We start from the raw sequence: 23,227 nt of genomic DNA on the forward strand, positions 1-23,227 counted from the left end.
CTACCTCTAAACCTGCTGCTGATAGTTTGCTCGTAGTCATAAACTGGGCACACGTGGACCAAATGAGATTTTCAAAACAAAAATTATGCCTTCAAAAGCACACTTGCCTCAAATAGATTTGTCCACAGTTTTTCCGGGGCCTTTGAAGGTTTAAAAATCTATAAAATCTTCTCAGTGGTAGATCAAAACAACAGATGCCAGGAAAACCAAAACATTTGCATAACCAAAGCATCTGCATAGTTCACTCACAGTGAACAGATCAGAGGGGGGAAAAAAAGGAACCAATTTAGGAGACAGGTGTTTTTCACCTATTTCTAAGGTTCCTTTGTGGAGTGTGGAGGGTCAAGTTACATAATGGATAGGAGGCAGGGAGAGCTGAGTTCAAGTTCTGCCTTCTCTCAGAAATACAGAGCTTGAGAAGCAGTGTGGCCTAGGGAGAAGAGGATGGGCCTCGGAGTGAGAGGACCTGGGTTCTAATCCCAGCTCTGTCACTTGCCTGCTGTGTGACCTTGGGGAAGTCACAACTTCTCTGTGCATCAGTTTCCTCAAACGTAAAATTCTCCCTCCTACTTGGACTATGAGCCCCATATGGAATAGGGACTGTGTCCAACCTGATTCACTTTGTATCACCCCAGCACTTAAAACAATGCTTGACACATACCATAAATACTATATTTATTATTGAGGGAAATTCCTTCTGGGTCTCGGTTTTTCCATCCACATCAGTCGATCTATCATCAGTGGCATTTATTTAAGCAGTTACTGTCTGCAGAACACTGCTTTATGTGCTTGGGAGGGTCCAACACAATAAAATTGGTAGATACAATCCATATCCTCAAGGAGCTTACAATCTATAATGTGTTTTCCTATTTGCCCTCAAAATCAATGTGAGGAAAAAATACAATTTTATGTGAGGTGTCAATGTAAATTCAGTTACTAGTGAAATTAACAAATATCAAAAATAATCTGGATCATTAATGAAAATTCATTAGTCTTCAAGTGGAGAGCCAAAGTAAATGCTATCTGCCTGGGAAAACCTCTAAAATGCAGCCGTTATGATAATCCTTCACATTCATAGCTTCCTACCATTATTTCTAGTTCTAGGCATCAGTTGTTCAGGGTGATTCACACAGCATTTTTGCCTAACCACTGAATTCTACTGACTAGTTCTTGGAAACTTTGAGAAGCAGCATGGTCTAGTTGATAAAGCATGTGCCTGGGAGTCAAAAGGACCTGGATTCTAACCCTGGCTCTGCCACTTGTCTGCTGAGTGAGCTTGGGCAAGCCACTTCACTTCTCTGTGCCTCAGTTTCCTCATCTGTAAAATGGGGATTAAGACTGTGAGCCTTGACTGGGACAAGGACTGTATCCAACCCACTTATCTTCTATCTACCCCAGTGCTTAAGTACAGTGCCTGGCAAATAGTAAGTGCTTAACAAATGCCACATAACTCAAGGGCTCAGGAAACAGTGGTGCCACCTTTTATATAAGCTGAGTCCATGTGTCAGCTAGACAGACAAGACACACACAAAGTCAGACAATTCCCTCCAGAGGGGCTGATATCAGTCTGCAAGGAAACCGCTCCCCAGTAAACAGTGCTGAGGTTCTTGGATCTAGAATGACTCTAAAAACCATGAGTTTTTCCCCGTCTTTGGTAACTAGTTTAATACAGGAGTGGAGTGATGGGTTGCCTGCAGTATCTCCTGAAGAGAACACTGAAGACTCTTGCTGTAGAAGAACCGGTGAATAAATGCAGAAGTTGAACTTTGATACTTGGGACGGCACATAGTATCTTTGTTACTTACACAGCCAGCACAACTCTCTAAAGACTGAAAAGTTCAGAATAAAGTGAAATGAATGGTTGTATTGTTCCATTTGGGGAAACTGAGTTCTTAGAATTCCACCCCAGCCCCTTCAACTTGCAAATTATTTTCCAGGGAACCAGTTAGGGCTCCAAAGACAACAGCAGGTGGGGTAAACTGCTTCATGGTGCTTGTAGCACCGTAGCTTCTTACAGGGAGCAAAATGTTTAATTTAGCTTTTTCATGATGAATCTGTGCTTGCTAGAGAGGGCTCACTGAGAAAGGCACTGCTTCCAGGCTCACAAGTGACTCTAGGCTGAGCTGGTTGCATGTTTACAATTTGGCCCATCGTAATGAATGCTGAAAGTGTTATATTTTGGAGGATTGGAGAAATACTTCTCGGAATTTGGGAAGAAGGTCTGCTCTCCACCGAGTGAATACAATCTATTCCTTTCCCCGCAAAATGCAGTTTAACAACCTGGGCTTTTCTCGGTGGGAGTGGAAAACTGCATCAATGCCAGTTTAGTATTTGTTTCCAATTTTATCAGGCTTAAAAAAACAAAAAAAACCCATCACACTGGACTCCAGAGCAAAGAGACGCTGGCTCAGAGGGATTTCTTCTCTCCCGCATTTCTGTCAGGATATTTTCTTTTCCTGAATGGCGCTCTTTAAATTCACTTCTAAGAAACGATGATGGAGTCTCTCTCCAGAGGAATGGGTTCTAGTGCTAGCGGTTCTTGATGTGGCTCCATTCACGCTTGCTCATCCCTGCTAATCCCGTTCCACCCAGCAGCCCGGTATGAAACGGGCAAGCTGACAGGCAGGGGTGCAATGCACTGTAAAGTGCATGTGCAATCTGCCCACATTAGCCTGCTACAGGCTAATGCCTAATAGTGCCTAATATACTAAGGACTTACTCCATGCAGAGCAGTGTAATAAGCACTCAGAAGAGTGCAACAGATAGAGGCAGGACCTTAAGGTGCTTACAATCTAGTGAGGGAGACACAAAGTGATTTGAAAAATCAATTAATCAATGATATTTATTGAGTGCTTACTGTGTGCAGAGCACTATACTGAGCACTTGAGAGTGTGCAGTATAACAGAGTTGATAGACATGTTCCCCAGCCCACATAGAAGAGGAGAAAGGAGAAATGAATAAAGGAATGGATGAGCAAGTGCTTAAAAGTAGGGTAAGTTGACTTGGCAGCATGGCTCAGTGGAAAAGAGCATGGGCTTTGGAGTCAAAGGTCATGGGTTCATATCCCAGCTCCACCAATTATCAGCTGGGTGACTTTGGGCAAGTCACTGCTCTTCTCTGGGCCTCAGTTACCTCACCTGTAAAATGGGGATTAAGACTGTGAGCCCTGTGTGACAACCTGATCACCTTGTGTAACCTCTCCAGCGCTTAGAACTGTGCTTAATAAATGCCATTATTATTATTGTACCAAATTGCTCTGGGTACAAAACTCCTAATTGGCATGAGAGTGCAAAGGTGGTAGAAGGAGGGGTCTGACTTGGGGAGAAGAAGAGTTAATCAGGGAAGGCCCCCTGGAGGAAATGAGATTTTTGGAATTGCTTTGAAGATAGGAAGTGGCAGATGTGAAGTGGGAGGAAGCTCCGGGTAAGAGGAAGGGTAATAATAATAATAATAATGATGGCATTTATTAAGCGCTTACTATGTGCAATGCACTGTTCTAAGTGCTGGGGAGGTTACAAGGTGATCAGGTTGTCACACGGGGGTGCTCACAGTCTTCATCCCCATTTTACAGATGAGGTAACAGGTTCAGAGAAGTGAAGTGACTTGCCCAAAGTCACACAGCTGACAAGTGGCAGAGGCGGAATTTGAACCCATGACCTCTGACTCCAAAGCCCGTGCCCTTTCCACTGAGCCATGCTGCTTCGGCTAGGAGTCAGAAGCAAGTTGGGAACGAGACACATTGTGTAGGGTAGCTTGAGAAGAGCAAAGAGTTCGAACTGGAGGGCAGTGGGAAACAAGAGGGGATAAGTAAGAGGGAAAGAGAACCAATGGAATGCCTTGATACTGGTGGCCAAGGTATTTTGCCTTTTTTTTTAAAAAAAGATATTTGTTAAGCGCTTACTATGTGTGAAGTACTGAACTAAACGCTGGGTTAGATATAAACTAATCAGGTTGGGCACAATTAGGGCTCATAATTTTACAGATTAAGTAATTGAGGGATAAAGTAGGTTTTTTTGCATGTACTAAGCGCTTACTATGTGCAAAGCACTGTTCAAAGCGCTGAGGAGGTTACAAGGCGATAAGGTTGTCCCACGGGGGGCTCACAGTCTTAATCCCCATTTGACAGATGAGGTAACAGGCACTGAGAAGTGACTTGACCAAAGTCACACAGCTGACAATTGGTGGAGCCGGAATTTGAACCCATGACCTCTGATTCCAAAGCCCGGGCTTTTTCCACTGAGCCATGCATTAACACCCAGGTCCTTGCTCTAGCAACTCTAGGCCAAGTTGCTTGTTGCACGATGGAATGGGTAACTAAGACCGTTTTTGAGGAGTGCAAAGATGGGAGCAGAATAATTACATTTTAAAAAATGATCAGGGCAACAGAGTATATCAGTCTGGAGAGTGTGGCGACTGGCGGCAGGGAGATGAAGTGAGGAGGTTGATAGATTAATCAACTCAGAATATGGCCAGTGCCCGAACCAGGGTGGTGGCCATCTGAATACAAAGGGAGAGGCAGGTCCAGGAAATGTTGAGGGGGAAGAAACACCACAGAGTTGTCAGCTGTGACTGGAAAGTTGGGTGGAGGGGAGGATTTGGAAGAGAAGTGAAAGGAAAAAAAAAATCAATGCTTTAGTCGCCGGAAAATTCCATCTTTTTTCTTTTCTCCAGTGAAATAAAAATCTCCTTCAGTAATTGTTTTTTTCTTTGTATCTGAATCGTTCTCACCAGCAGGTCACTGTATTCCTGTTAGGATTTCTAGTGAATGCAGACATCCCACAGATAATGACAACACACTTGGTGTATCCCTTAAGCTAACTGCCAGACTATCAGAAGGAAGCAGAAACCCAGCTTGGAGGGAGAGTGCTCGTTTACCCCCATTACAGGTCTTGAATCATTCTAATAGCCATTATGCCTTGGTTCAGATTCCCTCTCAACGAAAGGATTAACTACAGCGGTCAGAAAGAGCAAGTCTTCTGGGGCTATGAAGGATCATATTATTCAGGTCATCCTTTATGCAGAACGGCAGGTGCAAATAAAGTTTAAAATTTTGAAATAGTGCATGAATAAAACAGTATCAGTTGGTATTCACATCAAAACGACTGCTTCTGACGATCTTCAGTATCAGTAAAGGATCAGGTTATCTGAAAAGCAAGCAGCCTCATCCTACCATTCTCTGAGACTTGTTTTTTTCTCCCATAATGTGCAAATACAGTTAGGCAAAAAGAAGAAGTAGCAACAAATATCTTATCAAAATATTATTAATGCCCTTCCACACTGACAACTTCCCTTTTTTATTTAGAACACTGCCATTTCAGGTTTTCTTTATGTCATCTTTTGATTGTTTTTCCACTGTTTCTTCAGAAACATATCTTTGGAATTCCCTAACTACCTTTGCCTTGTCTTATGTCGTTGAGTCGTCCCCGACCCATAGCGACACCATGGACACATCTCTCCCAGAACACCCTGCCTCCATCAGCAATTGTTTCTGGTAATTTTTGGTAAAAATACGGAAGTGGTTTACCATTGCCTCCTCCTGTGCAGTAAACTTGAGTCTCTGCCCTCCACTCTCTCCGACGCCACTGCTGCCCAGCTCAGGTGAGTTTTGCCTTGTGGCAGATGGCCTTCCACTCACTAGCCACTACCCAAGTTAGGAATGGAATGGGTCTGGCTTGACACTCCTTCCCATAGTCGAGACTGGTAGAGTACTGGAAATCTCCATATGCGATCCTGAGAGGGGACTTGCCTTTGTCACTTCTTAATTTTCCTCCTGTATTTTGAACGGCAGTATTGCTTTAAACAAGTTCACCTATCAGGGACTAATCCACTCCTGCTCCCTAAATCACTTCTTAAATTCCACTGCACTTAAAACCCGGCTCTTCATTTAAAACAGAAAATTCCACTCCCTTCTGCATTACCCTCACTTGCTCCCTTTGTTCATCCCCCTCTTCCAGTCCCACAGCACTTTATACACATATCTGTAATTTTACTTATATCAATGTCTGTCTCCCCCTCTAGACTATAAGCTCGTTGTGGGCAAGGACTGTGTCTATTGCATTGTTATACTCTACTCACTCAAGTGCTTAGTATGGTGCTCAGCACACGGTAAGTGCTTAATAAATACAAATGACTGACTCTTTGGAATCTTGAACCGGCTCTCTCAAACAGAAAAGTGTGGTGTCCCTATAATCAGCATGGCCTAGTGAAGAGAGCACAGGCCTGAGAGTCAGAAGACCTGGGTTTTTATCCTGGCTCTGTCACATACCTGCTGTATGACCCTGGGCAAGTCACTTCTTGGTACCTCAGTTCCCTCATCTGCAAAACGGGGATTCAATACCAGTTCTCCCTAGTGCTTAAACTGTGTGGGACCAGATTATCTCGTATCTACCCCAGGGCTTAGTGAGTAGTAAGTGCTTAACAAATATCACAATTAATTACTATGTGGTGATTATAATAATAATGATGGCATTTGTTAAGTGCTTACTTTGTGCAAAGCACCGTTCAAAGCACTGCGGGGGGAATACAAGGTGATCAGGTTGTCCCACGTGGGGCTCACAATCTTAATCCCCATTTTACAGATGAGGTAACTGAGGCTCAGAGAACTTAAGTGACTTGCCCAAGGTCACACAGCAGACATGTGGTGGAGCTGGGATTAGAACCCATGGCCTCTGACTCCCAAGCCCTTGCTCTTTCCACTAAGCCACGCTGCTTCCCATTATGGTGGTGATTATGGTATTATGGATTAGTGACTAGTGGGAGCTACGAGTAATTACTCTTTATATACTATGCACTTCGAACAACTTTTCCCAGTGACTTTGAAATAGCTTGTCTATGAAATGAAGTTTTTGCTAATTAGGACCAACCACCAAAAAATGATCAGAATTCTCGATTCTCCCTTCTCCTCTCTTCCCCCACACCACTAGAAATCCTGGAAATGATTCCTTCTTGTCCGGGTAGGGAAGCAAAGAAAGCTGGGAAAGGTCATCTGCCTCTCTCCTGGGGCTCAGAGCCAAATGGCTTTGACAAAGCTTTGCTCCCTAGCAGACTAGGAGAATGGGCTGCTCTGGAAGCTTCAGAATAGAGCTGATCTCACTAGGAGCTGAGGTAGATAGGAGCTAAATCAGGTGGTACACAGTCCTTGTCCCACATGGGGCTCACAATCTTAATCCCTTTTTACAGATGAAGAAACTGTGGCACAGAGAAGTTAAGTGACTATCCAAGGACACACAGCAGACATGTGGTAGAGCCGGGATTAGAACCCTGGTCCTCTGATTCCCAGGCCCATGCTCTGCTAGGCCATGCTGCCCTCCATAATAATAATAATAATAGCATTTATTAAGCGTTCACTATGTGCAAAGCACTGTTCTAAGTGGGGAGGGCATGCAGTAGTGGGGAGAACCAAACTCAATTTTTCCTTTATGCTTCAAATGGGAGGGTCTGGAGACAGTGTCATCCAGCCATCAGCATCATGCCAACCTGCTCTCTGGTTTATTAATAATAATAATAATGATGATGGTATTTGTTAAGCACTTACTGTGTGCAAAGCACTGTTCTAAGCACTGGGGAGGTTACAAGGTGATCAGGTTGTCCCAAGGGGGGCTCACAGTCTTAATCCCCATTTTACAGATGAGGGAACTGAGGCACAGAGAAGTTAAGTGACTTGCCCGAAGTCACACAGCTGACAGTTGGCAGAGCCGGGATTTGAACCCATGACCTCTGACTCCAAAGCCCGGGCTCTTTCCACTGAGCCACGCTGCCCTAGCCACCATATTGGCCACAGGAACCGTAGCGCTGACAACGGTCACACTGGTTGGGGCCGCAGTTGCAGTAAGGGAGAGTGAGGATTGTCTAGCTGAAGCAAGGGATACACACGGGAATAGTCACTTTTGGAAAGCAACGGAGCCCAGAGGATCGGCTCTGAGAAACATATTTTCTTCCACTCTTCAGGCCCCTAGAAACGTATCCCATCATCCCAGCTGCTTTAAACACTGGCCAGAGTGGGAGGCAGCTGTCTCAGGCCCAGCCCCCATCCCCTCAAAGTAAGAAGGTCATCAGCTCTGCAGCCACCCCAGAACCTCTTCCCCTTTTCTCCCATGTCCCTCCTCTCCCAGAGCAGGCAGAGTTAAAAATGTTGCCGACTTGTAATTCCCAAGCGCTTAGTGCAGTGCTCTGCACACAGTAAGCGCTCAATAAATACGACTGAATGAATGAATAATATCCCGATCCAGGTCTGGAGGGAAGTTCTGGAATGGAGGCCCTGGCCCTGGGAAGACATTCCCCTCCCCTCCCTCCTTGGCCCTCCTCAACCTAGCCTTCCTCTACCTCAGGCCTACCATGGCCTTAAGCTGTTCCCAGGGTTCCTCAATCAAAGCCAGGCTTGTCTGACCTCCCCTCGCCTCATCAGACTAGAGACTCTCACAAATGCATAGTGTGCCAGCAATAGTTCCTAGCAAGATCATCAAACTAAGAGAATGAAAATTTTCATTTTTTATATCCTTTCCTACATTCATGTTTGCTGAGAATCTTTCCGTTTAAAAGGCATTATTAACAGCCCTGTTTGGTTGTTTTCTTTTAATGGTATTGTCAAGCACTTGCTATGTGCCAGGCACTGTACTATGCACTGAGGTAAATACAAACCAGTCAGGTCAGATACAGTCCATGCTCTACATGGGGCTTTCAGTCTTTTACAGACAAGGTAACTGAGACACAGGAGAAGTGAAGTGACTTGCCCATGGGCACACAGCAGACAAGTGGCAGAGCCGGAATCAGAACCCAGGTCCTTCTAACTCCCAGACCTGTGCTCTATCCCTAGGCAACACTGCTTCTCTTTTCTCAGGTGAGGCAACCGCAAAGTACTGCTGGAGAACCACTGTGATGGGCAATCGCTATGTGGCACACAGACAATACAAAATGGGATTCATGAAATGTAGTCACGGTTTAAGACGGCTGTCTGGGTCCAGGCAAACTGAATGCCCCTTTCCCTTTGCATACGCAGGCAGATTGGGGGGCACTGGGGAGGTGGGCAGGCCCTGTACAATTTTAGAGGAAAGCCGTCACTCTGAGGCTCCATCAGGGTAATGCGTGGCCCTCCCTGACCCATTCTAAGGGGCCAGGGAACAGCTTTGAGCCATCTCCGGGTGAATGTTCTGAAAGGACTCTAACAGCTGGCTATGTTAGGGGAGAACTGGGTCAGAGATATCTGGAAATCCCTGGAAAAGAAGGAGGTACACTCCATCCATCCTTCCACCCACAGATCCTGCTGCCATCCCACAGTCACTCTCCAAACCTCATATGGCCCCCTAAGCTTCCCGAGGACAGAGTTCGGGGTCTACTTACTATACCGTACCCTCCCCCAAGCACTCAGTATAGTGCTCTGCCTGCGCACAGTACGTTCCATTGGTTTTCAGCCTTCCCACAGTAACAACAACGGGGCATTTGTTAAGCACTTACTGTGTACCAAATATTGAACTAAGCACCGGGATCGATAGCAGATAATCAGTTCAAACACAATCTCTGTCCCTCACGGGACTCAGTCTAAGGAGTAGGAGAACAAGTATTTAACCTCCATTTTACAGATTAAGAGGCACAGAGATGTGAGGTGACTTGCCCTAGGACACACAGCAGGCAAGTGACAGAGCTAGGATTAGTAACCAGGTCTCTTGACTTCAAGGCCCATACTCTTCCCATTGCAAAGTGGATTGATTTGAGTTCCAATCCCTTTCTCCTGTTTCTTGGAGGAAAGTTCAACTTCACATTTGAAGCCTGCTATCGAAAACAGGAATTTCAATTTGTAGTAACACTAACAACTGTGGTAAAAGACAGATGTTGTTACCATGGGTACGACAGCAGTGACAAACCATGAACAAGAAGAATGACACGGCAGGGATGACAAGGCAATTCATGCTGTCTTAGTCACTGGGGCAAATTCATTCCCTTCTCTCTCCCAAGACTGACAATCTAGGTGAATCAGCTCTACCTGCTGGGATGTGTTGCTGTGAGAATAATCCTGGCTCACCCACTTAATAATAATAATAATAATAATAGCATTTACTAAGCACTTACTATGTACAAAGCACTATTCTAAGCGCTGGGGAGGTTACAAGGTGATCAGGTTGTCCTACAGGGAGCTCACAGTCTTAATCCCCATTTTACAGATGAGGTAACTGAGGCGCAGAGATGTTAAGTGACTGCCCAAAGTCACACAGCTGACAAGTGGGGGAGCCGGGATTTGAACCCATGACCTCTGACGCCAAAGCCCGGGCTCTTTCCACTGAGCCACACTGCTTCTGCTGTGTGACCTCAGGCAAGTCGACCACTTCTCTGTGCCTCAGTTACCCCATGTTTAAAATGGGAAGTAAGATTGTGAGCCCCATATGGGACATGGACTGTGTCCAACCTGATTAGCTTCTATCTACCTCAGTGCTTTGTGTAGGGCCCAGCACATGGTAAGCACTTAAATACCATTTCAAAAAAAAAAAGGCATCCAACTTCAAACTTGTGCCAGGAGTACCACGGGTTAAATTTGTCTCTCTCACTGCACATCAAGCAAACATTTGCATTTACTGGCTTGGGGTAAGGAGAAGCTTGGGGTAAAGGGAACCTGAAGCGCCTACATGCGCTTAATCATCCTAGCCTGAAACCCATAGGGCAAATCTCCTTCCTTCAAATTACAAATATGACCTTTTCCCCAGTATGATCTTCAAAAGGCCTTGGTCTTCTAGAAAATATCATAGAGGAATTCTCATATGTATTCTTCTTTAAAAACGCTCTCTAAATGCAGCAGTGGCTGCCTGGCTGGTTTCCAAAACTAAAAATAAAACAACAGGATTTTACTTATCAAAGGTGAATGCGGAATGCAATTTTATAAACAACGATCTGTGTACTTCCAAAGGTCACAGACTACATGTTTTAGGAATGTTCTGTTTGCACAAGCCCGTACCTGACATCAGTTGGGAATGTTGACAAGAATCCAAGAAAAAGACTCATTACCATGATGAAGAGCAGTAGAATTACCTCTCATAAATCCAGGTAATCTCTGAACTACACGAGGAAATGTGGACGCACTCGATGCAAAAGCAGGAAGCCCATCAGAGAATTCAGTGTTCTCTGCTTAGGCATTGAGCTTTTAAGCAAACTCCATTTAGCCTTGCAAAGGTATGACAAATTAGGTGGTTGCCAGGGATGCTGTGCTGTCTTCTGGAGGGAGAATCACTGAGCTATGGTGGGGAAAGGAGGATGGAGGGGCATGTGAGGGGTTGGCACCTCTACCATCCATACCACCACTTGTATATATATTTGTACACTTGTATATATTCTGTACAGATTTATTACTCTATTTTATTTGTACATATTTACCATTCTATTTCGTTTGTTAATGATGTGCATATAGCTTTAATTCTATTTGTTCTGACAGTTTTGACACCTGTCTATATGTTTTGCTTTGTTTCTGTCTCCCCCTTCTAGACTGTGAGCCCGCTGTTGGGTAGGGACCATCTCTATATGCTGCCGACTTGTACTTCCCAAGCCCTCTGTACAGTGCTCTGCACACAGTAAGCGCTCAATAAATGCGATTGAATGAATCCATGCACTTCTCACTGGATTCCACTACCCAATGATATTGGGGCCAATTCTCAAAATTAGTCAATGGGACGCTGGAACCCGAGGTTGGGTCTTGGCTACCATTCAGAGATGAACCCCGATTACGACCACGCTGCAGCGCTGAACCCCTGTATGGTTTCATGACTCATCCTTGTATACAGACTCCACCCAGAACAATTCCCTGCTTCCTCCTCTCACCCAGCCTACCCTCCCTCATTTCTGACAGCTTTCCTCCCTGCCCCTCATCCCATCTTCTAACCTCCAGGACTCCATGGCAACGCCTGCCATTACGATAACCACTGAAATAGAAAGAACCAAAATACTGTACAGCGCGATGCAAATCAATCATTTTTTTTTCCTGAAATCAAGTAAAATCAAGAGCATGACCCTGGGAGGGCGCTTAGGAGAGTACAATGTAACAGAGTTGGGTCAAAGGGAGGGCTTTGATTTTTATGAGACAGTAATAATGTCTGCATAGTAGCGCTTCTTTGGCTGCAGTACTCCCTTCTGGCATTTGCGATTGATACAAGGGGCCAAGCCAGTTCTCATCCCAGCTACTGTGAGCACACACAGCTATGTTAGGGCAGTTTTATTTAATTTGCTTTTCCACAAGAACATGGGAATTCTTTTCCATGGAAAAGAATTCCCTCAATGCCAGCAACATTTATAAAAATGCTCTGGGAATCACACTCAATGATTGGGTGAGGGCAGAGTTTGTTGCAAATGTGTGAAGCTGGGCATTGGGGGTGCAGAAGAGAGAGTATGGATGGCTCAGAGCAAACCATCACCATTAAGGCAAACATAACTCAAGTGGATGTCCAGCTGGCAGTAGGACATACAGCTTGTTTCGGTAATGCTCAGGAAGGAAGGTGCACGGATTCTCTCTCAAAGACGCTCATCCTCATGGATGAAAAGTGTCCCTATTCCCTTTTTTCCCTCCACTCCTTCCCTGCCCCCACTGATATTTAAACTTTAACCTTCCCAGGGTCATGCTCTTGATTTTAGAAAAAAAAAACCCTCAATTTTGAAAGTATGCAAATCAGATCCTTAGAAAGCACACTTACCCTTCAACTAGTTCAAACAAACCAGCCTTTCTTAATTGAACTTCCTTCCCTCTATTAGTAGTTAAAAGCGCACTTCTCCACTATCTCTTTCTGCCTAAAAATTCAGTAAGTGTCACTCTGAGGAGAGGACACCTGTGCTAGGCATCTTGTTTTTACTCTGGGCACTGTGTTATTGACCAGAAATGTAATAATAATAACAGTACTTATTAAGTGCTTACTACATGCCACGCACTGTTCTAAGTGCTGGAGTAGATATAAGATCATCGGGTTGGACACAGTCCCTGTCCCACATAGGGCTCACAGTCTTATTCCCCATTTTACAGATGAGGAAACTGAGGCACGGAAGTTAAGTGACTTGCCCAAGGTCCCACAGCAGCCACGTGGCAGAGAAGGGATTAGAACCCAGGTTCTTCGGACTCTCAGGCCCATGGTTTTCCCACTAGGCTATGTAATTTCCAAAGATCTTAATTTGGTTAGTTCTACAGGAGGTTATGGGACAAACCCATATTATAATATTCATGACTTCTGCGCTTATGTGCAACTTCCAACTCCACACTGCTCTGTGTCCAGAGAGGTGCATGTCCAAGACTGAGCTCCTTATCTTCCCTCCCTAACTTTGTCCTTGCCCTGACTTTCCCGTCACTGTAGACGGCACTACCATCCTTCCCATCGCACAAGCCCGCAACCTTGGTGTCATCCTTGACTCCTCTCATTGATCCCACACACCCAATCCATCACCAAAATCTGCCAGTCTCACCTCCACAGCATCGCCAAGATTCACCCTTTCCTCTCCATCCAAACCGCTACCTTGCTGGTTCAATCTCTCATCCTATCCTGACTGGATTACTGCATCAGCCTCCTTTCTGATCTCCCATCCTCCTGTCTCTCCCCGCTTCAGTCTATACTTCACTCTGCTGCCCGGATCAACTTTCTACAAAAACGTTCTGGGCATGTCACTCCCCTCCTCAAAAATCTCCAGTGGTTGCCTATCAACCATCGCATGAAGCATAAACTCCTCATTACTGGCTTCAAAGCTCTCCATCACCTCGCCCCCTCCTACCTCACCTCCCTTCTCTCCTTCTACAGCCCAGCGTGCACCCTCCGCCCCTCTACCATTAACCTCCTCACTGTGCCTCATTCTCGCCTGTCCCGCCGTCGACCCCTGGCCCAAGTCCTACCTCTGGCCTGGAATGCCCTTCCTCCGCAAATCCGCCAAACTAGCTCTCTTCCTCCCTTCAAAGCCCTACTGAGAGCTTGTCTCCTCCAGAAGGCCTTCCCAGACTGAGCCCCCCTTTATCCTCTGCTTCTTCTCCCCTCCCTCTGCCCTACCCCCTTTCCCTCCCCACGGCACTTGTGTATATTTGTACATATTTATTACTCTATTTTATTAATGAAGTGTATGTATATCTATAATTCTATTTATTGTGATGGTATTGACACCTGTCTACTTGTTTTGTTGTTTGTGAGCCCGTTGCTGGGTAGGGACTGCCTCTATATGTCACCGAATTGTACTTTCCAACAGCTTAGTACAGTGTTCTGCACACAATAAGCGCTCAATAAATATGATTGAATGAATGAATATTTCCAAGTCAACTCCCATTAACTCTTTTATCTACATTCCTTTGGAAAGAATAGTGGTGATTGGGGGAGATTTAATCAAAGAACCTGGCATGAGCAACAGAGCTCACTGATGGACAGTCTCCAGAAATGCTTCAATCAGCAATTCTTTCTTTCTTAAAAGATTTCTTTCTGGAGTGCAGGGACCATTTCTTCCCCTGCTCCCATAACTCCAAAACCTAATTGCTAATAATGATGATGATGATGAATAAGAGTGGTGACAATGATGTCAATAATTCAAGGAAGGGTCAATTTTGGGGACACAATCTATGCCAAGCAAATCTCTCCAAGACAGTAATTCACTAAAAATGGTTTTGCTCCAAACGAGCTTAGGAAAGAAAAACAAAGCTATGCACAATGTTTTAAAATGAAATTGTTTCAAACAGGAATAGACACATTAGTCATTATTGCACAAAGTCCCATGTTCCGGAAATGAATTTCCCAGGGACTGTCCTAAATGTGCCAAGATCTTCCAGGACACCCACCCACTTTCTGCATGAAAAAGATTTATCTTTTGAATGAAGGATGAACTCCCTTAGGCAGTGGGGAGTGGGCTATAAACACTGCACACTTAAATTTTGGCCTTGGTGTTTAAGGATGACACTAAATGACAGTATTTAGTTAACAGTGACTGTGTGCAAAGTACTATATGTATTGAGCACTTGGGAGACTTCAGCAGAATCAAAAAGACCCTGCCTTCAATCAAGAGAATTAAGAGAAGCAGCAGTGGAAAGAGCCCGGGCTTTGGAGTCAGAGGTCATGGGTTCAAATCCCAGCTCTGCCAATTGTCAGCTGTGTGACTTTGGGTGAGTCACTTAACTTCTCTGTGCCTCAGTTACCTCATCTGTAAAATGGGGATGAAGACTGTGAGCCTCCTGTGGGACAACCTGATCACCTTGTAACCTCCCCAGCGCTTAGAACAGTGCTTTGCACATAGTAAGCGCTTAACAAATGCCATCGTCATCAATCAGTGGTATTAAGTGCTGATTGTGTGCAGAGTACTGTACTTAGTATTTGGGAAAGTACAATGTAACAGAGTAGATGCAATCACTCTCCACAAGGAGAGTACGGTCTACGGGAGACAGACATTAGAACAGATTATGGACAGAGAAAACAGGACTTACAACTGAATGGGGGAGAGGAGCAGACAAACAGCCAATCAAAAATAAAGTTAAAAGAGCAAAAACATAATACAATAAATTTTTAAAAAATGAACATTTGTGATTGATTGAGTGACATGGCCAAGAAGGTGGTGATTAATTGGGGAATTACTCTCGGAGGAGATTGCTTTTTAAAAAGCCAACATGTCTTGAGTCCTGCCAAAAAGATTTTGTCAAGAATGTGACCGAACAAAACCAACAAGAATTTATGGAAGATAACTTTTCCTTTCCTATTTTCCCTCAGGATATACCCTGAGGTTTCTCATGGGGCTTCTTAAAATAAAAATAAGCTTTTCGCCCATTAGCCTTATCTCACCCAGGCATGTCTGCTCTCCAAGCCCTGAGACACCAGGCAAGATGGCTGCTGGCATAGAAGCTCAGCGAGAGGAGTTGGAACTGAATCTCTGGGCCAGGAAGTAGTGGCCTAATGGAAAGAGCAGCAGGACCTGGGTTCTAATCCTGGACCCACCCCATTTCTACTGTGTGACCTTGGGCAAGTTGCTTCACTTCTTGGCCTCAATTCCTTCCCCTGTAAAATGGAGATTAAGATTGTGAGCCCCATGTCATATAGGGACTGTGTCCAACCTGGTTATCTTGTATCTATCCCAGCACTTAGTACAGCATCTGGGACAGAGTAAGCACCGGAATACCACGAAATAATACACAGGAAGGAGAAATGAGGTCCCTGGAAACCAGCAACACAAAAGGAAGAGAAAGGCAAAGAGAGGCAACACCTGAAACAGCAGGGGAAACAGAGACCAGAATCAGTCAGTCAACCGTATTTTTTGAAAACTTACTGCATCCAGAGCACTGTACTAAGCACTTGGGAGAAAACAATAGAGACATCCCTTCCCACAACAAACTTTCAGTCTAGAGGAGGAGACAGACATTAATGTAAATAATAATATAAAGAGAGATCACAAAGGGAGAAGGGCAGGGAGCAGCTGAAATTGTGCATGGAGTTAAGCTATCAGAACCAAGGGTTTCTTTCCATGACATTCTAGACTCCTGTCTTCATTCATCCAAGGTCATCGACAAGTCCAAGAGTTCCTCAGCAGGGGTGGGGTGGGGAGAATAATAGCTAAGCGTTTCTGAGTGGAGCTGAACAGACGTAAAATTATCTCCCTGAAATGTGCACGCACCACCCGACTCCAACACATCTTCCATTGGCCCCAAGCTCCAAATACAAAATTAGACACTTCAGACCATTGTGTCCAGGAGACATGTATACCTCTGTTATACTATGCTCTCCCAAAAGCTTAGTACACACACTATGCACTCAACGAATATAACTGACTGATTGACAGAGACCAGAAGAATGAACACCGTAAAGGGAAAGAGGGAGAAGTTCCTGAAACTAGGGTATAACACGGAATCCAGGTGTAAGGTGGGAGGGCAAAGAGACTGGGATGGATGAGCCTTGGAGGGAAGAAAGCCTAACTAGAACAAATCTCAAAGGGTTAAAAACTGACAAGTAGATTGGGGGGGGGGGGGGGGGGGGGGGGGAGGGTGTGCAGCAGGGAGACGGCACCCAAAAACAGAGAGGAGTGCAGGAAGCCAAATTGCCTTAGAGGGAAATAAGGGCAATACCACATCTTTTCAGCTCTCAGCTTGGCAATATTTTGAGATCTATGAGAACCCCAGATTTTAATACATTAAAGAGATTAGCTTATTTTTCTAAGCTTTATATGACATATGTACATACATCTGTTCAAAAAATAGGGATGTACTAAGAATACTAGAATGATTTACAACTGTCTATGCAGTTCAATCCCAGGTCACTAGATTAAAACTTTACCTGGTACCTTCATGGAGACCAGCAGAGGTGAGTAATGCTAGTGCAAGAATTGCACCCACTAATCCTCACGAAATCATGGGTAGAAACAGATATCAGGAGGACAGTGGTAAAACCTCAACTTCCAGGAGGGTATAAAGGTCTAGACTGTAAGCCCACTGTGGGCAGAGAATGTCCGTCAATGCTGTTGTATTGTACTCAAGTACTTAGTATAGTGCTCTGCAAATAGTAAGCACTCGATAAATACCATCCATTAATTGAGGGAGCATTAAGTCCAACAGAACCACTACCATGATAGAAATTGCTATACTGACACAGACTCGCAATTAGAAACGAACACGAAGCTACTCAAGTCCACACACAACCTTAAATGACAAGCTACATCCATCATCTCTGTGAACTGGAAGCAAATTTATCACCTTCATTGCTCTGAAAAGGGAAACAAATACTGAAGAAAGTGATATAAAGGTCCAGTGACTTGGTTAAGGACACACACACTTCTCCAACCTCTTCTCAGTTTTGTTTTTGCTGATTCCTCTTTCCCCTAACATATCTTTATTGAATGAGTGTTCCACTAGGCTGTGTTTTGGGTCTTCTATTCATCTCACTTCTTACACTTATTCTCTCGAGAAGCTCCTCCATTCACCTGGCAGCTTCAGCTGCCACTTCTATGTATGTGCCTCCTCAATCCCCCAAAGCCCTGATCTCTCCCCACTATTCGATCATGCATTTCCTCTTGCCTCTACAACATCTCTGCTTTGATGGCCCACCGGTACCTCAAACTCAACAATTCCCAAACTGAACTGATCTATCCTCTTGAACAGCCTCCTCCAATTTTCCCATTTTCATTGACACCATCACCATCTTCCCCACCCCTGAAGTCCACCAAGGTGATGCCAGAAGTCTTTTGGTCCTCACATTCCATCAACTGCTGAATCCCCGATGAGTCTTCCTTCAAAACATTTCAGGAATCTGCCCTTTGCTCTCTACCCGACCAGTCACCACCTTGTCTCGGGAACTGGTCACATCATAGTTAGATTATCGCATAGGAATGCGGTATCAATCTTCCTGCCAAGGGCTTCTCCCCACTTCAGTCCATGCTTCAAACTGCAGCCCAGATCATCTTCCCAAAGCATCATTCAACATGCAATTTTCCACTCCCCAAAAGACTCCAAACCAGGACACCCTACCTGGCTTCAAGGCTGTCCACAATTACACACCTGCTCTCTTCCCCTGCAACTTACCAACTGTCCCTCATGGTTCTTCCCAAGTTCACCCTCTGACTGTTCCCTGCTCTCCGCTCACCTCCTCCTGACTCCTTACTCTCACCATCCCCTAGGCTTGGAACTCCCTCTCCTCCCAAATCCCCAAGTCCTCAGCCTTCCCCATCTTTAAAGTCCCTCTATAACCCCATCATCTCCAACAAGTCCTATTTATTCCCAACACCCCAAGTTGAATCAATCCAAAAGCCACCCCCATCCCTTGCATTTTTAATTAAAAGCATCCTATACTGCTTACATATTCAAGTATTTACTCATCCTAGAATATTCTATCTAATCCTTGTTCTTCCTACTACCATTATTCGCAAATACTTTTATGTATCTGTTCCCTATTTAAAAGGTTACTCTGTGGGGGGCAGAGATCTTGTCCACTGACTACTGTACTTTCCCAAACGCTTAGTACAGTGCCCCGAACTCAGTTGATGGTCAATACCATTCATTCATTCAATCGTATTTATTGAGTGCTTACTGTGTGCAGAGCACTGTACTAAGCGCTTGGGAAGTACAAGCTGGCAACATTATAGAGACGGTCCCTACCCAACAAAGGGCTCACAGTCAGTCCAACTACAACATTTGCACTCTATCAATCCACAATTTTAGTGCAACCTGAAATCCAATCTGAGAGCCAACATCTTGCTCTTGGCTCCACAAGGGGTTGGGCAGGTCTATCACCCATGGAAGGATGAATATTTTTTATCTTGATGGTGCATGAAGTATGCCTTGAGATCTTCAAATAAAAAACACAATTTGAGCAGTCATCTCAAATTGCATGGTGGTGTACCCTACTAACCTCTTCTAAGAGGTTTCAACCAACTAATACGGGATCCAACGGGCTGTGAAAGCCAAGGTCCCAACTACAGAGTATCACAGAGTGATCCTAAAATGTTCCAGTTGGGATATGGGGCCCCTTATCTTCAGAATTTGCATGGGAATGGTGAATAGAATAGTCCCCTTCTAGACTGTGAGCCCACTGTTGGGTAGGGACCATCTCTATATGTTGCCAACTTGTACTTCCCAAGCGCTTAGTACAGTGCTCTGCACACAGTAAGCGCTCAATAAATATGATTGATTGATTGATTGAATGAAGCTTGAGGGAATGACTGTCACTTCTCCTAGCACGCTCCATTTCACAGAGGAACTTTAGGCTGGAGGGTTGGCTTTGGATGGAAAATAAGCATCTAGGTCCCTTATGTTGTTCCCATTGAAAAGTTTCAACACTTAAGTCCAGAAGCTTTTAGAAGGGTCATTAAATGTCTAGCAGATCTAAATATGAATCTTCTCATACTTAAAAGCACATTTATATCCATAAGTCAAAGTGATTTTTTTTTTAGGGCATTTGGCCTAGTTAAGTTTCGATGGTGTGAAAATCAAACTGCATTTTATAACCACATTACCAGAGGTCACAAAGTCATTCTAGGACATTTAGGAAGGAACATTTAAAACAGGTTTAAAACAAATCACTTTGAACTTGCCTACTCTTATAAAACACAAGGTCTTGGGCTAGGGAGGAAGTCAGGTTATTCTTTGAGTGGAGACTTTTGGATCCCTACTTCATTGCTCCTAATTTGACGCCAGTGAAAGCACCACAGAGCATTATTTGAGAGGGGGTTAAGGGATTGTGTCTACTTAGTATTGTACTCTCCCAAGCACTTACTACAGTGATCTCGGCACAAAGTGCTCAGTGAATACTACTGATTGATTAAAAAAGAGGGACAAGAGGGTTTTACCTCTTATCCTATGAGCTCCAGAGGTCAGAGACTTGTTTTGGCATTCACTTAATAGCAAATAAATATTAATGACACCATCTCTGAGATGGCAGAACTAGGGATGGCCATCTGGCCTACCACGGATTTGGGGACCCCATTTTCTCGAGTTATGAATTAAAACTTCCCAACACAGGAGTGGAATTCCACCGACACAAATAATAATTATTCTGAACACAGTAAATCATTCTGTTTCCAACTCGAGTTTCCGGGGTCTTTCCTTCCCCCAGATCCATCCCGTTTCCAAATGGCCTCGGCTGGACCCAATTCCCCCACCTCTTCCACTGGAAACAAAGGAGGCTTTTAGACAGGTGCTATTAACCGGCGCTTAGTACAGCGCCTGGCACATAGTAAGCACTTAAATACCATTATTGTTACTATTCTCTGGAACACGAATGAACTCAACATCCACTGTCAATCCCCTCCAGGCGCCCAAAATGAGTTCAGTGGTAAGATACCTTTCGGAAGCACCAAATTGGACCATCGGTCCCCAACATTTTCCGGAATCATTTTAATAAGGGATCGCGGTCAGGCTAAAATGAGCCTCCTTCCCGGGCTGGAGGTCCCGGCCCCCTTTGGGGAATGGGATGGGAAATCTGTCCCAGGTGAGACAGAGAGGGAACAGGGAGGCTGACAAACAGCCCGGTTGAGGAAGGGAGGGCGTCAATCAATCGGTGGCATTTACTGGACACCGATCCTGCGCAAAGCACACCATACTGGACGCCCATCCTGCGCAGAGCACATCGTACTGGACGCCGACCCCGCGCAGGGCACACCGTACTAGGCGCCGATCCTGCACAGGGCACACCGTACTAGACGCCGATCCTGCGCAGAGCATACTATAATAGTCACCGATCCTGTGCAGAGCACACCGTACTGAGCGCCAACTTTATTTTGTTAATATGTTTTGGGTTTTTTTGCCTGTCTCCCCCTTCTAGACTGTGAGCCCGCTGTTGGGTAAGGACTGTCTCTATATGTTGCCAACTTGTACTTCCCAAGCGCTTAGTACACTACTCTGCCCACAGTAAGCGCTCAATAAATACCATTGAATGAATGAATCCTGCGCAGGGCACACTATAATAGGCGCCGATCCTGAGCAGGGCACATTATAATAGGCGCCAATCCTGCACAGGCCACAGTATAATAGGCGCCGATCCTGCGCAAAACATACTATAATAGGCGCCGATCCTGCGCACAGCACACTATAATAGGCGCCGATCCTGCGCAGAGCACACCGTACTAAGCGCCGATCCTCCGCAGAGCATGCTATAATAGGCGCCGATCCTTTGCAGGGCATACTGTAATAGGCGGCAATCCCCTGCAGAGCACACCGTACTAAGCGCCGACCCTGCGCAGAGCACACCGTACTAAGCGCCCATCCTGCGCAGAGCACACCGTACTAAGCGCCGACCCTGTGCAGAGCACACCGTACTAAGCGCCCATCCTGCGGAGAGCACACCGTACTAAGCGCCCATCCTGCGCACAGCACACCGTACTAAGCGCCCATCTTGCGCACAGCACACCGTACTAAGCGCCCATCCTGCGCACAGCACACCGTTACTAAGCGCCCATCTTGCGCAGAGCACACCGTACTAAGCGCCCATCCTGCGCAGAGCACACCGTACTAAGCGCCCATCCTGCGCAGAGCACACCGTACTAAGCGCCGACCCTGTGCAGAGCACACCGTACTAAGCGCCCATCCTGCGGAGAGCACACCGTACTAAGCGCCCATCCTGCGCAGAACATAGTATAATAGGCGCCGATCCTGCGCAGACCATACTATAATAGGCACCGATCCTTTGCAGGGCATACTCAGGCGGCGATCCCCGGCAGAGCACACCGTACTAAGCGCCGATCCTGCGCAGAGCACACCGTACTAAGCGCCGATCCTGCGCAGAACATACTATAATAGGCGCCGATCCTGCGCAGAGTATACTCTAATAGGCGCCGATCCTTTGCAGGGCATACTGTACTAGGCGCCGATCCTTTGCAGGGCCTACTCTAATAGGCGCCGATCCTTTGCAGGGCACACTGTACTAGGCGGCGATCCCCTACAGAGCACACCGTACTAAGCGCCGATCTTGCGCAGGGCATACTACAATAGGCGGCAATCCTTTGCAGGGCACACTGTACTAGGCGGCGATCCTTCGCAGGGCCTACTCTAATAGGCGGCGATCCTTCGCAGGGCACACTGTACTAGGCGGCGATCCCCTACAGAGCACACCGTACTAAGCGCCGATCTTGCGCAGGGCATACTGTACTAGGCGGCGATCCCCTGCAGAGCACACCGTACTAAGCGCCGATCCTGCACAGAGCACACCGTACTAAGCGCCGATCCTCTGCAGGGCATACTGTACTAGGCGGCGATCCCCTGCAGAGCACACCGTACTAAGCGCCGATCCTTTGCAGGGCATACTCTAATAGGCGCCGATCCTTTGCAAAGCATACTGTAATAGGCGCCGATCCTTTGCAAAGCATACTCTAATAGGCGCCGATCCTTTGCAGGGCACACTGTACTAGGCGTCGATCCCCTACAGAGCACACCGTACTAAGCGCCGATCCTGCGCAGAGCACACCGTACTAAGCGCCGATCCTAAGCAGGCCGTACCATAATAGGCGCCGATCCTTTGCAGGGCATACCATAATAGGCGCCGATCCTTTGCAGGGCATACTGTACTAGGCGGCGATCCCCTGCAGAGCACACCGTACTAAGCGCCGATACTACGCAGAGCACACCGTACTAGGCGGCGATTCTTTGCAGGGCCTACTGTACTAGGCGGCGATCCTTTGCAGGGCATACTGTACTAGGCGGCGATTCCCGGCAAAGCACACCGTACTAAGCGGCGATCCTGCGCAGAACATACTATAATAGGCGCCGATCCTTTGCAGAACATACTCTAATAGGCGCCGATCCTTTGCAGGGCATACTGTACTAGGCGGCGATCCCCTA

General features: G+C 45.9%; 1 protein-coding gene across 1 annotated transcript in view; it reads right to left on the reverse strand.

Annotated features, from left to right (window-relative positions):
- TBC1D9 (TBC1 domain family member 9) overlaps nt 1–23,227 on the reverse strand; it is a 96,659-nt gene that overhangs the window by 72,283 nt on the left and 1,149 nt on the right. The gene's annotated exons all lie outside the window — the stretch shown is intronic.

This window comes from Tachyglossus aculeatus, chromosome 12 (genome assembly GCF_015852505.1).
Source record: "Tachyglossus aculeatus isolate mTacAcu1 chromosome 12, mTacAcu1.pri, whole genome shotgun sequence".
Classification (NCBI taxonomy): domain Eukaryota; kingdom Metazoa; phylum Chordata; class Mammalia; order Monotremata; family Tachyglossidae; genus Tachyglossus; species Tachyglossus aculeatus.